The sequence below is a fragment of the Xiphophorus maculatus genome, chromosome 12 (genome assembly GCF_002775205.1).
Source record: "Xiphophorus maculatus strain JP 163 A chromosome 12, X_maculatus-5.0-male, whole genome shotgun sequence".
Lineage (NCBI taxonomy): Eukaryota > Metazoa > Chordata > Actinopteri > Cyprinodontiformes > Poeciliidae > Xiphophorus > Xiphophorus maculatus.
Window position 1 is genome coordinate 10,083,296 of NC_036454.1, and position 17,116 is coordinate 10,100,411.

The 17,116-nt window shown below is 38.3% G+C and overlaps 1 protein-coding gene across 2 annotated transcripts in view; it reads left to right on the forward strand.

The window, feature by feature from the left end:
• Window positions 1-17,116, forward strand: part of arl15 (ADP ribosylation factor like GTPase 15) — a 106,611-nt gene that overhangs the window by 86,731 nt on the left and 2,764 nt on the right. The window lies entirely within an intron of this gene.

Here is a 17,116-nt window from a genome sequence, read left to right on the forward strand (position 1 = left end):
AAACCTTTTACTTCCTGTCTTCTGTCTGAGATGTTAAAATATTTCCACACAATGTCCTTTCCACATCATGCCAATTATTTTGTGAAGGACACCGGTCCCTCCTGCAGCTAAAAACTCCAACATCATGAACCTGCCACCCCCATACTGGAATAGTGTTCCCAGGGTACATTTGGAAACTATCTGCTGCGTTTTAGTATTGTTTTTGAAGTAATGGCTTCTTCATGATTTATTTATTTGCGGATAATGACAGCCTTACGTTGTCATTTCTGAGACACTGAACCTGTCTCTTTGCTGAGCAGTAACATACCTGAACCTCTAAAAAATTGGAGGCTGTAAATTTTAGCTATTGAATGTGTACAAAGCCATAACTTCAGTTTTTAGGCTTTCCCAAATCATTTAAAAGCATTTTAATTTCAGTGTATGTAACCTAAAATTCTATCCCTGAGTGTTTTAAAATCTGGTACGAATAAATGATTTTACCTAATACAGGAAAAGTTTGGTCGCATAGTGAGAAAAAGGAGGCGGTGTGTCTTTAAATACAGTGTATGTAAATATCTAGTTTCAGCTGTATGTGGAATAGTGTTGCTATCACTTAGATCATATTTCCTCTGTGTATGCCGACTGGCTAGATGAGTGATGGAGGTGCTGTGCTGGAGGAAAGGGGATGAACAGCAAGAGAGCAGACAGGGGCGTGGAGGGGGCTCCGCAGCTCACTGACCTTGACAATGGAGCCACAGCCAGTGACTCCGATAGCTCTCTCCAACACCCTCTCCTGCTGTCTCCTCCTGTTCTCCCTTTCTTTATTGTATTTTTTCCTTATACCATCTTTTTTGCTCATGCACTTCTTTTTTTCCGTCTTGTCTTTCCTCTCTTTGCTCACTTGGAGCAAATGTACCCTGCCAGTGGCTACGACGGGCAAAATACACCACTGCCACTTCTCTGCTGCTGTTCACCCCCCACCCCTTACCTCACGTCTGCTCTCTTTCCAGACAAGCGGGTTTAAAAAGTCAACTGCGTATTGAGCCGTCTAGACTGAAGCTGGTCAGCATACCAGCCCTCCCCACCCCCAGCTCCCCTCTCTAACGCCAGACTTGTGAGTTGCTGGCCACAGATGAAAAGTGGACGAGGAGCATGTGTCCTTGCTGAGCTAAAGTACTAAATGGCTCCATGACTGCAATCTGTATGTATATTGACCCCAATCCAAAAGGAAAACATGCAGGTAGAATGTCAAAGTAGTACAGTAGCCAAATTCGAAAAGTGAAACTTAAATCTTTTATTGATTCATTACAAAGAGACATATTTGAAGCATTATTTTTTCATGATTTTGACAAGTGTGGCATAGAAATAATGAAAACCCAAAATTCAGTTTCTCAGAAAATGTGAATATTTAATAAAATCAGTAAAACCAATAGTCTTTAAATACAAAATATTAAATTACCCATTCTACCAAGAGTTATTGGTAGCCTCAGGGCCACCAAAGAATATTGCTAAAGAAATAGGTTGTGCTATAAAGGGCTGTAGACAAGCATAATAATGGAAAGTTAAGTGGAACGAAAAACTGTGCCAGAAATAACGGTGCACAAACAACAACACAAACTCAAGTGGATCTTCAAGCCTAGCTCATTCAAAAACCAAGTTTGGACTGAGGCTTTATTACATGCTTAAGGAGGCAGTACACAGACATATCAAGGACATTGGCTACATGTGTCACATTCCTTGTGCAAAGCCACTTCTGAACAAGAAACGATATCAGAATTTTGCATTTCATATGAAAAATTAAGTTGTTGGATTCTGAAGAAACAGCTGAGAGGCTAAGAATCCAAGTTGTTTGAGGTCTAGTGTGAAGTTTCTAGCAGTACCTGGCAAATATCCACACTCCCAAAAGTACCAATACCTGATGTAATGACCAGATATCCTAGCGAATTCTCTTGACTGATAAAACCTAGGATGCACTGATGAACTTGAAAGCCGCAGAATGATCGCTTTCACTGATTCAGTTATTTGTGGAAAGGTAGCACCCACACAGTATTAAGTGCATGTATTGAATATACATTTTTAATAAGCTGATATTTTCTGGAAAATTATATTAAACAAATCTAGGGTTAATGTTTCAGCCTGAACAGCTAAATTGTCATAATTTCTTGGTTTAAATACACAAATTAACAAGCTGTGATATGTTATCATAAGATAATTAAGACAATGTAAAACTATTCACAAAACAAAAAGGTGACAATTGTATCATTTCCTAAGCATAAGGAAGTTATAACAAAGTGCTCTTGAGGTTTTGTTACTTATAGATTATGAAGCTGTTATCAAGTTAATAATATATTTTTTGTATTTTCTAATGAAAATCCACATAGTTTGATCTATGATAGGTGGCTTTTGTGAACAAAAATTGTTTTAATACTAAGTTTTAAAATTTTACAGCTCAGAGTGCACCAAAGCTGAACCATGTACACAAAAAAGTAAAATACACCTCTTTAAAAATGTGATTGTGGAAGGTTTAATATTTTATAATAAAAATATGTAAAAACCCTGATTCTAATTTAATCCTCAAAACAAATAAAAACTAATATTTTTGCACTCATAGGATATATGTGAAGCATCTTCTGCCTGACAGGCTAAAGAAATTCACCAAGGGCCTCTTTTCCTCTTTACAAGGTGTTGGCTTTTTAAGTAAGGGCATTCCTTTCCTCTAGATATGTAAAATACAAGTGCTAGTTCAAGTGTGAACTTCCCATTCTGCTCCTTGTCTTCCTTTTGATGTTCAGTTTTATGAGTAATTTTTAACTTCCTGTTTGGACTTTGGGTGGTTATTATGAATGTGATTTGTGTTATTTTTCAGAACAATACAAGTAATTACTTACAGTAGGAACTGGAACCGGGTGGAAGTAGAAATGAGTTTCCAGGGCAGCACTTTCATGTTTGAGAAGCTCTCTAAAACTCTAGAACGTGCTCTAAATGAAGCACCTTATCAGACACTGACATGTTTGTAGTCATTATGCACAAGCTGTGGAATATCCGGTACTGTTTGTGAGCGTGTTTGCTGTTGCCAGCTGTCAGTTGATTAGGTGAACTGTATGGCACCCTGAAGTGTGACATTCCATGTAAAGCAGCGCGTGATAGTTTTTTAAGAGGTGTCTCCAGCGAGCCTGTGGCCCCACCATGTGCAGTTAGATGACTCTCTTCTGCCTGTTAAAGGCAGCGTTGACAGCTTGGTTTTCCAACAGAACACTTGACTTTAACAATTAAGCTGTTTAAGCGACAGTCTGCCCTTCAGTCTTGGAGGATTGCTCCTCTTTGTGAAGTTGAATAATTTAATAAGGTAACCTAAAACAGTTTGTCTGAGCACTGTCTAACCTTTTTTGGGGGAAGTCCCGAGGGTTAAGTTTGTCAAAGATTCAACAGGTTTAGGGTTTTTTTCACACGTGAGAGTAATTTATCAGAACTGTTACTGTTTTGTTTCAGCACAGCAGTTCATGGTTTATGCATTTTGCATGTTGGAGATCCCAGAGTTCGGCTTAATGGTCATGTCCTCACGATTCTTTAAATGGGGATTATGCTGTAAGTGTGCCAACCTAGAATTACTTAAAAAGCTTTTATAGCCCTTTTTTTTACATTTTGTGACCTTATAATCACATACTTCAATCTATTAAATACATAAATTTTATGTCCAAGACAAAAAGACAAAGAAGCAACCAAGTGGCACGTCGTAATTCTGGAAGAGCTGCAGAGATCCACAACTCAGGTGGATGAATCTATTTGTTTGTTTGTGATAGCTGGATGTGGTTTATTGTCAGAGCAATATGTTTCTCTTACATATTTGATAGATTCCCATTGGTCTAAAGCAGAAATTAACCCAAATTTCAGTTTATCAACATGGAAATTTACAACAAAATGTATAATATAGTTGAACTCCTTTTATTTTTGAACTGCAATAATTATGAGGCTAAAATTTAATTTTTACAGTTAAAATGAATGTTGTCAATTGTCCCCATGATGAAACATTTTGGTGGCTGCATTATGCTGTGGGGACGCCTTTCTTCGGAAGGTAAAGTGAAAATGGATTTGATAGAGAGTTGGATCTAAAAACTGGGCAATTTGGTGTAGAAAACTTCATGGAATGGCTTAGATCAGAGCATGTTCATGTTTTAGTTCGATTTTTGCCTGGACTTCGACTGGGCCATTCTTGGAGTGTGTAGCAGGACTTGAGAATCCCTCTTTTGAGATGTTCTTAATCCAACCTGAGTGAGTTTACAAATGAGAATAAATAAAACTGTCAGTCTTAGGAAAGACATTTTTATGTTGATCTGTCATATAAATACCTAATAAATTATGTTGAATTTTGTGGTCGCGACACAGCTAAATGTTAAAAAATTCAAAGGTTATGAAGACGTTTACTAAGCACCTGAAAACACAGAATAGACGACCTGTTTTGTGGGATTTTTTGTGTTTGGCATTTCTGCACATTCTCCCTGAGTCTCCCCCCACACACAGCTGAGAAAAAGAACATTGTGTCTTCAGATGGTTCAGCTTGTAAATATAGATAATAAAAGGTCCTGTGACAGACACTTCCACAGTGCCTATCAACTTCTGTTTTCATGTGTAGTCTGTGATTGATTACGAGAAAGAACTGCATGCTCTTAGTGTCATAAGAGATCTTACAGACCTGTACCAAGTGTTTGCTCCATCCTGGCCTGGGAGGCAAGGGTTGGAAAATCAGTCAAGATGCATAATTACCCTCTTGAGAATGTGTGAGACCTTGGAAGCGCAATATGTGAAGTTACTTAGAATCTCCTGATTTCTTTGAAGTTTTATCTCTCTTACATCTTTGTCTATCCTGCCAGTGCACTCTTCCCGCCCACCTTGATCTCTACTTTCTTTCCTTTTCCCACCCATACAGCCTTTCTCGTCCTGTCATTCCTGGGCCGGTGGTCTGTCCCCGTGGGAGGTTAAGGGGCACTTTGGGTGAGAGGGCAGTTGGCAGGTTGTGTGGGCACTGTGCACGCCTTTTCCCATAGCCGGCGTCAAATGCCGCTGAACCCTGACCCCAGCGGGTCTTCACTCTCAAAATCGACGTGGATCGCAATTCAGCCTGCCAGACCCTATTCAGGACAGGACTTTCCACTGGAGGAGAAAAGCTCGCCCCCACCCCAATTGTGGATACTGGCCTTCCCTTTGTCTGCTGGTCAAGCAGGGTCGGACGACCGGCCGCCACTAGCTAGAACAAGACTTCCGAAAAGCCTATTCAGCATGTGATCTGACCCCCAGGATCCAGTGCTGACTCACATGGATCAAACGCTGGGAATCTCCGGGGGTTCTCTTCCATTGAGGTTTTCATCTATTGAAATGTACTCTTTTCACAACTCAAAATGACAGTTTTTTTCCCCCTCAAGTTGGATACCACAGCACTGGCTTCCAAATTCAGGAATCCTGGAAGAGTTGTGTCTATCTCCTTTCAAAGTTAGGTCATTTCAACTTCATTTTCTTGTTACCAAAGGTTCCTGGAGTTTTGCAGAATTAAGTTAAAGAAGCCAAAGTCATGCTGCTTTTATCTCTAAGAGCTGGATCGAAACAAAGTTAATATATGGCAGCCTTGACTTAATAAATACCACAGAAATCTGTGTGAATTTTCTGGTGGCAGTTAATAGGCAGTAGCAAATCCTTCATGGACCAAATTATTCATTTATAAATATTAACATTTTGCTGAAAACAACATTTAATCTCTGCCTTTCATTCTCAGACCATAGAGAACTATACACATGCACATATACAAAGACTGCATCAGTTATTGGACTTTGCTGAAAGTGCTGGAATTTATCATGGGCTGAGGGTTATGAACAAAGGCAGCGGTTTCATTATATCGCTCGGATCACCCATTAGGGCTGTCACGTTTTATTAGAAGTTCAAACATTCGCTGCAGCGTGGGGAAACTTTGAATTTCAATGACCCTCTCCAGCTCGCTTTTTATATTCAAAAAGCTCCTCAGATCCGTAAACTTTAGCAAAAAAAATGTTTCAGAAGTTTTTTGCCTTTTTGTCCTGCAGAATTTGTGGAAATAATGGAATTAAGTTGTTCTGACTTCTTGTTAATTCAGTTAAAGATTAAATATTGGTAATGCTATCTTTCCATCTAAGTCAGAAAATGTCAGCTTCCACCACCCAAATCATGATGAACTGTGAGCCAAAATATAAAATCCCAAACTCGATCAACATATCACTGCACAAATTCATTCATTCATTAGTTTGGAGCACAAACAAAAACAGAGCAAAGCATTGAACCTGGGAAGGAAACACATCAGGGAATATACATATTAACAAAGACAAGGAAGCATCTCATTACATCTGTTATGAGCTATGAGGGCTACTTAAAGAGGGCGGCTAAAGAAAATATCCTTATCATAGGATCAGCGTACACAATAGTAATATTGCAAGGGATTCGTCAAAATGCCATAGATTAATATCTTATTTAAAAATCTAATCCATATATATAGAAATGACCTAATATAAGAAAGTATTTTACAGAAAACAAGGTCAAAGAGCCCAGAAACGTTGGTTTTAAACTTCTGAGATCCCTATTGTATATTATTAGTATGTGTAATAGCGGGTGGTTTTGTGTGAATGTGTTTACAGAGTCCAACCCAATGCATGGTTAAATCTCTGCAGAAGAGCAGCACTTTGATTGTAGTGCTGCGTGCTGTGTGCTAAAGCAGGAGCCTGCTGCAGCTTTCAAGCTGGTCAACTGTCAGGACTGGAGCGTGAAAAGGGGGGGCCTTGGAGTGAAAGGGGTGGAGGCTGAGGAGGAGGGGTGCCTTGTGACAGACCTCCTGGGTTTTGAGGGCCCTCTGTGTGGGCTGCCACAGCACGGCAGGCTCCTTGAGAAGAAGAGGACAGAAAAGGCGGGCTCAAGTGAAGGTGCCGGCACATTGGCCCCTACAGCAGGGAGCGCGGGCAGAATGCCAGCTCACCCGTTCAAGTCCCATAGACCAGATGTTCCTTGTCATGGAGCTGTTGGCCTTTAATAAATTGAGTTACTTTATGTGTAATATGGCAGGGCGAACATGGGCACCCTGTTTCCGACTGTGCACATGCCGTACTCCCTTAAATCTTTTATTGTAATGGGTCAAATAATGGTGAAGCAGCAATGCCAAGAGACTGAATCTGCTAAGTGTTTTTCATCCTAAGTCGGTGAATGGATGAAATCTTTCCCTATTGCCCCCAACTCTCTAAACTACTGTAAAACTTGCATTGCAAAAACACAGAATTATATCAAGTATTTCCGTCTGGTTTCTTGTGCAAATATCTGAGTACACTTAAAATAAGACAAAATGAAAATAAACACAAAAATGTTTAATTTAATTCAGTTCCAAATATTTAGCTGTGCTTAATTTCACATAATACAAAGGTTTTTGTTTGCTACTAGATTAATCAAAACTGCTAATTTAAAAAAACAGAAATATGCAGAAGAAAAACAGAAAAGTTACCTTACAATAATGTTGGAATCTGTTGAAGTAGATGACAAGTTATTATGCATCACTTGCTACCTTCTTCTATTAAAGTCTAGAATATGCAGAAGCTGAAGTGTTATTTTAGTCAAAATCCTGCGTTCTGTTGAAGAGAGGATAATCTATTTTCATGCTCATCTTCTGAACATAATTTTTTTCTTTGCTATGCAAAAGTGGAGAACATCATTGTGGAGAATAAATGCAGTAGCATTGTTCCACTTCGCTTGCTATAGAAAACTGTTGGTGTCTCTTGTGTATCCTTGATTTACAGCACCTTGGAGAACTGATCTGATCTGGCAGTCATCATTTCCCTTTGAAGCAAAGTATTCTGCAAGTGAATCACTTTGAACCTGCACCAAGGTGAACCCAAGGGAGAACCCGTGGTCTCACCTGTGTGGAACAGAATAGTAAATCCTAAAGACTCCTCAGATTTTATTTTATTTTTTTTTACTGTGACACAGGGACTTGGCTTGCAGGGCAGCCCCAACTCTTCTCACATACTTCCAAGGCCTTCCAAGTTGATTTCCACAGCCAATGAAAAAGAAACTTATGCTCTTCCTCTTGTCATGCTTCTTCATTTACAAATGCATTGCATGTTTTATCGTAGGCCAGGAATCTTGAATTCTGTTTTAGATTCAGCAAGAAGCCACTAAAGGTGAGCTGAAATCTGATAAATATATCTATCCTTCAATTTTTTTCTGTTTACCAGAAACATGTAAAAACATTTTGGATCAGCTAAAGACTTTACGCTGACTTGTTGGGGACTTCTTTAAATAGAATAACATTATAATCATGTTACAGAGTTGAAGAGAATGCAAAGACATTTTTTTGTATCACTCACATCACAAGGTGCCATAGGAATCTGTCACATTGTGGGACTGAAAATACATCTCCTGGTCTAAGATAACTGAGGTTCTTTACATTATTGGAGGGCAGATTAATATTTTTGCTGAGTATGTGGCTGAGGAAACAATGTGTTGTTGATCTGGTCCAAAGATGGCAAGCTGTCATATTTTTTCTATTTATGCAGAAACAGAAAATCAATTTATCCAGGCTTTTCTGTGTTCAAGACACAGTTTGTAACCCAGTTAACTAATGCCATTAGTCTGGATTTTTGCACATATTTAACTACAAACTAAAATTTTTAACTTGATATTTCTAGTTTGGGAAAATTTATCATTTACTTGACTAAACTTGATTCTCTTTAGTAGCTCATATGGAGCTTGGCAGTACAAGCTGCTGTAAGACCATACTTTGGAAATATGTAGCAAATGTTTGATTTTAGAGACCTCAGATATTCTGCTTTTGTGAAAACATCTTATTTGCTCACAGGGGCTTCATGCACATTATATAAGAAAATAAAGCTAGTGTTTTCTTCATGTTTGCTCATTTCAAGTACAATTTTTAAGATAAAAAAAAGAATTAGAAAAGTTTTATGTTTGTGAGAAGATTTTTATGTCGTGATTGATTAATGCTAGCTATGTGATGATAGTAGTTAATCAGAGGTAAGTAAACTAGAGAAAACACCAAAAGGTGGTGCTCTTTCTTTTAGTACCTCCACCAACGGCAACACTTTCACTGAACAGGTGATCATGTCATTATCTATGTTGAGTAAGACCTGTGACAGTAATCCTCTAAGATGCAAAACCTTTGGTCCATAATTGAAGGTGTTACACTCTTGCTTAAATAGGCTTTAGGTTTTACTTACTGGCCAGTAGGTCGTTTCATTTGACACCTCTGTCAGTTTGTGGTGCAGTGTTTGTTTTTTCACGAGCTTCCTAAGTGTTCCTCTCCTGGGGACCTCCAGGCCCTCTGATGTCTTTAAGACTCTTTAGGTTAGCCGGAAAAGCAAACAAAAGAACGTTATTATAAGGTGAGGGGATCTCACATTACCCTTCCATTTCAATGTAGCCGCCAGTGTGGGCCACTTTCCAAGTGACTGATATCTTCACAGGGGCCAGCATGTCAGGGGATGGTGTAATTGATTGTCTTGGATATTTGAGTATGCCACTTTCCCTTGTGGAGAGACCCTCTAATGCTTTCTTCCCCAGTCATATAGCTTCCTTGTACTGTGAGCCTTTGACACAATGGTAAAGCTTGGGAAACAAGTGATCACTGGACATAGAGTGGTGTATAAAAAGGTTTTGCCCCCTTCTTAATTTCCTTTTTTTTTTTTTTTATGTTTGTCGCACATTAGTATTTCAGAACATCAAATCAGTTTACATATTAGACAAAGACAACACTAGTAAACCCAAAATGTGGTTTTAAATGAACTGCATTTTTAAAGGTGTTTATTGTTGAGGGAGAGGAAAAATACAAGCACACATGGCTCTGTGTGGAAAAAACTGATCACCTCATAAACCCAATAACTGGTTCAGCCAATCTGAACATCAACAACTGCAATCAAGTGTTTGAGATAACTTTCATTGAGTCTTTGCCAGCTGTGGAGGAGTTTTGTCCAACTCATCTTTGCAGCATGTTGTATTAATGTCCTTCAGGATGATTTGGTAGACAGTACAATTTATGGTTCTGTGTTTGCTCAAGTGTGTGGACATGTTCAAGAGCAAGATGACCATCACCGCATTTTACTGTTTGTATGGTATTCTTTTTCTGAAAGCCATGTTACTATTACAACAGTCTGAACAGGACACATGCCTTCCAAAGAGTTCAACTTTGTCTCTTCAGTCCAAAGAATGTTTTGCCAAAACACTTGGGGATCATCAAAGTGCGTTCTGGAAAAATTGAGATGTGGATGTAATATTCTTTTTTCTCAACTTTGCCATGTAGGCCATTTTGCCTAGTCTCTTATGGTGGAGGCATGACCTCTGACCTTAACTGAGGTCAGTGAGGCCTGTAGTTTTTTGGATCTTGTGGTGGAATCATTTGTGACCTCTAGAATGAGTCGTTGCAGCTCTCTTGGGTTAATTTGGTTAGCGTGCCACTCCTGGGAGGTTTTACCACTGTGATAAAGACTTTCACCGTGGTTCACTGGAGTCCTAAAGCTTTAGAAATGGTTTTGCAGCCCTTTCCAAATTAATCAATCTCAATTCTTTCTCATTTATTCCTGAATTTCTTTGAATCTCTGCATGGTGTCTAGCTTTAGAGGATCATTTAGTATACTTCACTTTGCCAGGCAAGTTCGGTTTAAGTTACATCTTGAATGTTTGTCACATTTCTACTTAGTTTTAACTTCTAAATAAGTTTGAAAAAGAAAATTCTTACAACTAAACATTTTCTAAAAATTCTCTTATAATCTTATAATTTGAAAAGAAAGGGATTCTTGATTATGATTCAATTTAGCTCTGGCAGGTTTTCTAGGCTTTTGGAACCTAAGGCGTCTAGCAGAGCTCAACTCAGCAAAACAGCTTTTCCCAAATGAGAAATTAAGAGCTGACAGTAGACGTCATTGAGATCTCTTTCACAATATCTTTCTGCCGTAGGAGTTTGTCCAGCTAATATGCATCTGTTACATCTGGCTTCACTGCTACACTCTGCAAGAACTGACTCTAGATTTCCCAAGTTTGTGAACATAACACAAAACCACTGAACCATAGTAGGAGCTTTTATGAGTATGAACCTGAACGTGGTATGCTAATGTCATTCTATTGTCTTTGGCCTCTGCCATTACTCTCAAAATTTACTCATCACAAATATCTTTGCAAATCTAACTAGGAAACATACATGGCCCTTCCAGTGTACCAAGGTTATTAGGGTTTTGGCTTCATAAAAAAAAAGTCGAGTTCAGCACAGTTTGCCAGGTTGTCACATTATCTAAAGCCTGTTCATGAAGGTAACAAGTTCTGGATAAAAACTCAGACCTCTCTCTTCCTAGTTACAATCTCCAGCTAATTCATTCATGGTAAATATTAGGTTTTTCCAGACCAAACGGTTCCCCTCTTACTGGGGAAACTCCAAAGGAAGGTTTTCAGGAGTATAGATGATCAAATGTCTGAATTTCCTCAGATGACTCCATTTTAAAAGGAAGCTACAAGATTTTTTGTCTCTAAAGCTGTGACCAACCACCAGTGGAAGGCGGTTGTTTCAGCCATTCCTTCCTTAGTTCTTGATCCATATCTCATAACATGGAAGAAGAAACATAGTTGGACCAGTAAATTAGTTATTTGCTTTTCAACTTAGCTCTGTGGTTACACAGAAAGTAGCGTCACACTCATTAGTACAAGACAAGGTCCCATTCCAACTATCCATCTTAAGGTTCATCTTACCACCACACCTGACCAAGAACCCAAGATATTTAAAACCCTCGACTTGAGGGAGACATGTAGCCTAACCACTGAGGTACAGGTTTTGCTAAATGCTGAGATGTATGGTTACATGTTTAGATCTTTGTGAAGTTTTTAGTTTCATACAAATGTGTACATCAAACTTGCAGTGTAACTGTGAATCCTCTGTAGATGTGAATGCAACCATGAGTAAGCTTGTTAGACTTTCTTAGTGCCATATTATTTTATGGAATTGGAGACATGTTGTGTAAATTGCTCTGTGATAATTTAATGCTTGAAGTTGGTTCTGGGATGCTAGGAGAAGCAGGAGCTTGGAACACATTGGAGAGTTTCAGGAAAGTTGTTTTTGTATGTCAGAATCAAGAACAGAGACATATGGGCCCTGCAACACATTCTTGGTCTGAGATTTGTCTATTTTTCCCATGTATATTCATCATCATACATCATCATATAATCTCTAAATCTATAAATGAGCTTCTTGCCTGTTGACTTCTTTTTCTGTCCCCTGTCTCTGGTTGGCTTAGTTAGTCAGATGGCCAGAATAGAGCTCTGTAGAGAACTATTAAAGCCCTTTTAATTCTGCCAGGATATCCTCTTGACTTGGCATGATGCCGACTGCGGCCGTCACATGAAGTAATCTGGCATAAGTAATGGAGCCACTGAAAGCACGTGCCATACATGCCCCTTTGCCATCTTAAGAAGTCTGAGGTATTCCTGCCAGAGTTGGAGCTTAAGCTTAGCTGACTAATCATGCAGTTACTGGGTCACAAACTATCGAACCAAACAATGCATATCTAATGACGAGACATTTTCCACAGACCCGTTTTCCACCTTGGTCATTTCTGGGTTGACTATTTTAATACACTTGTAAAATTTATGATGACAGTTTTAAATATTTCTTGAAGAAGCTTACAGAGTCTTCAGCCAGGTTTATTTCAGTTGCTGTCCTGCAGATACCCTAGATACATATTTAGGTAATGTGACATACTTTGCCAGGTTGCCTAGCACCTCTGTCCCATTCTTTGAAGTCAGGCGTTTGTGACACTAACTTGTAGTTTTATCTGGCGTACCATTGTAGATAACTTTTTTCTGCATCGCCAAACTTTACTAGTCTTCTGATGTTAAAGAAATTAAGACAAAATTACAATATGTCAAATCTCAAACCTTTTGCCAGTTCTAAACATTTGCTTAATAAAGTAGTTTCCCTTCATACTATGTTCTGTGAGGATTTTCTTGACTTTAATGTCTCTAAAATCAATTTGTTACAATCAGAGAGTAGTTTAAAGTTTTGGACACTTATATATGAATAAATCTCTTTCTTCCATGTGCATTGTAAGGCCCTATATGGACTGTATGACCTAGAAGAAGCTAGATTGGATGACCCAGTGGTCATCCTCGAAGCCATCTGGCAACCCAGGTCTTGTTTGGCTTACCCATCCTGCTGCCTCACGCAATTCCTTAAGCAAGCATAAGTGTGCTTAGGAGGATTTAATCTCAGGGAAACTGGTTTGGGCCATACTTGTTGACTTTCGGAGTGGGTAGACACCGGCTGTTAGGTCATGGGGTTCCTTCAGACACGTAAAAACTGAGACTTGATTTTAACAACGTGTTCTCTCAGTCTGTTGTAGGATTTAAATCTTTGAGTTCTCATTGAAATCCTGCTCTTGCAAAGTCACTCTTGGTCAGCTTAAACTAAGCAAGTAGTTATTTAACACTCCAGCTTCTTGAGTTGTATGGTATCATTAGTTGTGTTCTGTAGAAGGCTGGCAGATACTCCCAAGTATATACAGCCAGCCAATTAGTCAAGCAGGGGAAGTTAGAGAAGCTCCAGCCTGTCTGCACACAGAGGTCACTCTTGGCCGTTTGACTGTCTGTCAGTGCAGAGGCCAGTGTCTTCCAGAAGAGGGCCTTGGCTACAGGCAGATGAGTCAACCAACCAACCAACCAACCAACCAACCAACCAACCAACCAGCCAGCCAGACAGGCAGCCAGCCACACCGTCTGCAGTCTAGGTCTGGGGCTACAGCCTGGACTAGGGCAGCTCAAGTTACCCAGACAGATTTGTTAACACTGTTTGGGTCCACTCAGCTTTCTAGCCAGGTTTCTGAGCCAAACGCGGCTGAGGTGACTTAATCTGTCATTAAACTCACATTACACCCGAACACAGACTCTGCTCAGGGGGGCAGAGACGGCACTCACTCTCCCACTCGCTGGCACGGCTGGCTGGGTTTAGGCAGACACAAAGAATACATCCCCCTTCCTCCTCCTTCCCATCCTCTTCATGCCACACACCATGGCACAGCTAGACAGCACTGCACAGTCTAGACAAAAGCAATTTCACTTGAAGTTGAAAAGTCATTTGGCTGTGTGATGGGTGTCCGTGTGGATTTCCTGGTCTTTGCTGTATTCTGCTGGTATACATCTGCTTTTCACAAGAATGTGCTGTCAAAAATGTTTGTTTTTTTTTTCTTCAATTCCAAACGTAATGCCGCTGAACAAAAATCAAATAAAACACAAATTTTATTGCTTGGTTTAAAGGACCAGATTTGAATTCTATTCACTTTCAATTTGTGAAAATGAGAGAAAAAAAAATATTTTATGAATCTTAAATACATTTCACTTTTAAAGAGTCTTAAATAAAGCCAGATATTATGTTAGCAGGTCTTAAAAAATGTAGACGTGTTAATTTGTGGCTTCTTCCATCAATGTTTTTTAGGAATATGCTGGTGTGTTTTTTTTTCTTTCATAATTTCTTCCCCTGGTATAGGTATTCCACTTTCTATTGTTGAATGAAAGTATCTGCTTGTGACACTTTTGAAAAAGTATTTACTTCTCTCAGATTTCTGTTTTTTATTTTGTTTTGTTTTTTACTTTTTTGTACAAATGAAATATTTCAAATTATCAAACCAATTTTGATATCTGGATAACCTCAGTAAAATTCAAATAATACAGTTTCCAAAAAAACATTTTATTTAAAAAGCAATAAACAAGACAACCTGAAAAACTATGAGAATTGTTTGCTCCCTTGTTAAATTATAAATTTATTATGATTAATTTTTTTTTGTTTTGAAATGATGAGTTCAGCTTCATTAGAGACTCTGTTATTACCAGGTATGTACATTAAAAAATCACTAAAATACAATTCATCTGACTTCATGAACTAGGCCACAATATTTTATAAAAGCAGCATATATTATTGGAAAGAGAAATTATGTACAGATGGGGAAAATATGAGGCAGCAGGAGACCTTCTGAGGAATGCCCAGCACACCACAGTTACTCAGAGCGCACTGACGACTCTTACAGGTCATCTTTGTAACATCTTTGTTTATGGTTTAACAATAAATCTTGACTGTTTTGGGGCAAATATTCTGTGAACTGACTAGACAAGCTTTGCACCAATCCATTGCCGTAAAACTAATATAGCATGTCAGATAAAGAACATCATGAAACCAGTCCTAAATGTTTTTAAGGTAGAATGGTTGTTTGCAGCTGCTTTGCCTTTACAGAACCTGGCTACTTTGGCGTAACCGATAGAACCAAGATTCAGCAATTTATGGTTGTTCTATTCCTCTTGGGTTATGCAGCAGAACAATGATCCAAAGCACACCATGAAGCCCACCAATGAATGGCTCAGGGAAAACAATTGAAGTTTTGCAGGGTCCTAGTCAAAATCTGTGGTTAAGATTGTATGGCATAGCCTTAAGCAGAATGTTAATGGCCAAATCAGCTTCAGTGTAACTGAATTAAAACAATTCCACAAAGAGACCAGAATTTATCCTCAGCAATGTGAAAGATTCGCAAACACTGCATGGCCTCATCATTTGAAAACAGCTTTATTTGAATTATCTTAAAAATATATTTAAAAGTCTTTCATGATCTAAAACATTTAGGTGTGATAATAAAAGCAAAAACAAGCACTTTTTCTGAAATAAATGTAATTTTAAGTTGACAAAGTTGTATTTAAGTTGTGTTTTTAAATAATTCTTTTAGATTTTAAATTAAAATTAGAATTATTCTAAAAGTGTCTTGACATTCTTAAATTGATATTTTTGGGACTATAATCTTTCTAATCTTTTTTATTTTATTTTAATTTCTACTAGCTACTTCTATTTACGACTGCTACATTACTATACAAAACTACTGTATTACCAAAATAGTTCTAAAAATATGCATGAAAATTTTAACATAGTGCTAAATTACTCAGATTAGTTTTTAGGATTCTCCTCTGATGCAAACATTTTTCTTTGCTCATTTTGTCACCTGTCATCAGGCAAACAGGAGGAGAAAGCTTGAGCAAAACCTTCCTTTACTCTCAGCTTGAAAATGTCAAATTCCCTAACAACCTGCAGGACGATCAGTGGAGGTCTAGGACATTGTTTCCCTCTGCCTGAGATTTGTTTTTACCTAACAGCTGGTTCTGCTTCCTCCACAAACCTTCCTGCTCCCCTGCTGTCAAGAGCTGCCAAAAGCCAACATATGAACTTTATAATCAACCGTTACACAGAGCAGTGCCAAGCCAACATGCCAAATATTTTTCACATGAAGCGGCTGCTTTGTTTCATTTAGTCCTCATCTGTTCAACTGTGTTGGTTTTATTTGTTAGTTTACACTGTCGTCAAGACACGTCTGCAGAAATCAAAGCTGATTTTAACTCCAAATCGGCTGAGATGAGGTGACATTGATCTAAACATCTTAGTCTTATTTAAACTTTATTTTACTAAACTTTATTAAACCGCATATCAGTTTCTACCTCCAGGGTCCTTGTACAGTCTTCAATAATCTGGAAATTGCTTTTATAATTTTCTGGGGCTGAATAAGGATGACCAAAAAAGATGTGTAAAAAAAACAAATAGATTTTTTTATTTATTTAATTTGTAACAGCATAGCTTCCATTTTTATAAAATTTGTTAAACATTTTGCTGTTCCAAGAACATACAGATTAACGCTTCCGGTGCACTCATTCAAAAATGGGAAAATGGCCATTTTGCAACTTCTCAGAACACAGTATTAAGCTAAACCCATGGTTCTTAGCTTGAATGTGGAAAGACTCCAATCTCATTGTAGTTAGTCTAGGTGCAATAAAATAAAAACATTTCTTTTACTGCACTGCCAAATTGAAAGCATTGTACTCCTTTATTGACTTGCGAAACAGACAAACATTAAAATGGAACAAATTATATTATTTTTGTTTGTGAAAGTCCAGAATATAAAATAAAAACTGCTTGAAAAATGCATGGAGAACACATGGAAAATATTGTTGGAATCTTGTATTGTGTGTTTTTAACCAGATAAAATATTTAAGAAGAAAATTGATGCTGTTCACCGTAAATCCTGTTTCTTATACAACTATTACAGTTTGGAAAAGGGAA